At 45.1% G+C, this 2,503-nt stretch overlaps 1 pseudogene; it reads right to left on the reverse strand.

The window, feature by feature from the left end:
- Nucleotides 1–1,764: 1,764 nt before the first annotated feature.
- Nucleotides 1,765–2,179, reverse strand: LOC130016811 (mitochondrial import inner membrane translocase subunit TIM14-like; annotated as a pseudogene).
- Nucleotides 2,180–2,503: the final 324 nt, after the last annotated feature.

Here is a 2,503-nt window from a genome sequence, read left to right on the forward strand (position 1 = left end):
AACATGTGACAAGAAGCTTGGATGTAGTTTTGTGGTGGAGTACTTACCTGGCATGTGTGAGGTCCTGGGTTCAATTCCCATCAGTTCAAAATGAAATAAATAAGATAGGTGACAAGATTTATGGGCCTTTGCTTTTTTAGAAAGATTGTAAGACTGCACTTCTTTTGCATTATGGTCCCCAAAGTGACAACTAAGAAACAAATAAAGAACTTTCACAAAATTGACTTGATGCCCTCTAATCTGAGTGAATATTTTTATAATGTGAAAAAGAGAATGCATGTTTTGGAAACATTCTAAATTGTTAATCAGAACATTTGTTATATTCAATAAAAGTACTTTTCGTCTGTGGGTCCTATTGATAACAGATACTAGTACATAAATGTGTGGGGTTTTGTTTTGTTGGTTTTGAGGTTTCTTTGGGGGTTTTTTGAGAGTTTTTTTGTTTTGTTTGCTTGTTTGTTTTTGGTGTTTGAGCCTCACATGATGGTGCTCAAGCTGTACTTCTGCTCTGTACTCAGGGATCACTACTTGCAGTGTTTGGAGGATCATATGCAGTGCCAGGGATCTGAACTGAGATGAGCTGCATAGAAGACAAGATCAGCCCTTCCCTCTGTACTACCTTACAGGCCCCTACTTAATCACTTGATCACTTAACTTCCCGTTAGTCGTCGATTTGCTCGAGCGGGCACCAGTAACGTCTCCATTTGTCCCTGTCGCGTGCTAGTGTAGCCCAATGGCATCTGTTCGCTCCGGGAACATGAAGGGCCTCAAACCGATCGTTCATGATCTTGACGAAGAAGTCTGACCATCTGGTAGGTAGGTGGGCGGCCACGCGGTCTTTTGACATCCCGTGGAATCCAGTCGGTAACAGCTCTAGTCCAACGGTTGTCTTTAAATCTCATTACATGACCAGCCCATCTGATTTTCGACACCTTGGCAAATGAGACAGCGTCCCTGATTCTTGATCGTCGACGGATGTCAGAACTCCGAATTCTTTCTCTCATTTGAGTGAAACGTGATATTCCAAGCATAGCTCTTTCTATTCTTCTTTGGGAGACCTGAATGGCGTTCTCATCTTGTTTGCGTAGGGCCCAGGTCTCTGAGGCATATGTTAATGCAGGAAGAACACTGGAATCAAAGAGATGTGCCTGGAGCCGGAGGTTCTTCGTCCTCTTAGCTATTTCTTTGACGTTCTTGAAGGCGTTCCAAGCCGCTCTCTTCCTCCTGCGCAGCTCGGGTGCCAGGTCATTTGTCATGTTGACCTCTCGACCTAGGTACACATAGCTGTTGCATTCGGAGATGGTCGTTCCGTTGAGAGCGAATGGGGCGTCAGGAATGAGGCTGTTTCTCATAAACATTGTCTTCGTAAGATTCAGCTGTAGTCCTACCTTTCCACACTCACGGTCAAAGTCGGCCAGCATTTGTGCCGCTTGGCTGATGTTTGGTGTTATTAAAACAATGTCATCAGCAAAGCGGAGGTGGGGTAGTTGCCAACCATCTATCTTCACTACCATTCCTTCCCATTCCAGTCGTCACATGATGTTCTCGAGGGTGGCACTGAAGAGTTTCGGTGAAATGGTATCACCCTGCCGCACCCCTCTCTTGACATCAACAATCACTTCTTTGTAGAATGGTGAGATCCTGGTAGTGAATCCACAATACGGCTCATGGAGGATCCTGATGTATTGGGCTTGAATGCCCAATGCCCAGGCCCCTACATGATTTAATTTTTTTTGTTTTTTTGTTTTTGTTTTTTTTTGTAGCTTAGAGGCATTTTATTATAAAAATTTGAGCATACATAAACTAGTAAAGAAGTTCAAGTTCACTTCATTTTTTAGCTTGACCTTCTAGTAAATCTTTAGCTTTATTGATTTTGGCTGCTATATAGGGAGATCCGCATTTGTCTGGGTGATTTAAAAGCATAATTCGTCGATGGGCATCTCTTATTTTTCCTTTGTTGGCAGTAGGACTGACGCCTAGTATTAATGCAGCTTCCCGTTTTGTCATTTTGGCTTCAAATCCACCTCTATAATAGCCCCCACTGAAGGCAGATTTCGGCAGACTCTGGAAAACTTGCTTCACTTGGGGCTCCACGTGTTTCATGGCTTGCAGAACATAGTGGCCTGCGAATCCTGCCGCCGCAATGGTCAGTCCCACGGACGACCACGGTGCTGGCCATGACCCCCGCTCGGCTCCGGCTCCCTCGCTCTGCCGGCCGCGCGGCTCATGCCACCGGCCCCGCCGCCGCCGCCCGCCCGCCCGAACCCCTGATTTAATTTTTAAGGTTATAGTTAAAATAATAAAAGTTTATAGTTATGTGAGGAGAGAGAGCTTGGGCTATTCAAGGTGGTGCACAGGGTTTATACCTAGCTCTGTGCTCTGGAGTGACCATTGGTTGTGCTCAGGGGACCATGTGCTGTGCTGAGGGTTGAACCAGGGTTTACAATATGCAAAGAAAGTACCTTAACTCCTTTACTGTTTCTCTGGCTCAAAATCATAATTT

Source organism: Sorex fumeus, unplaced genomic scaffold, assembly GCF_029834395.1.
Source record: "Sorex fumeus unplaced genomic scaffold, SorFum_2.1 ptg000169l, whole genome shotgun sequence".
Lineage (NCBI taxonomy): Eukaryota > Metazoa > Chordata > Mammalia > Eulipotyphla > Soricidae > Sorex > Sorex fumeus.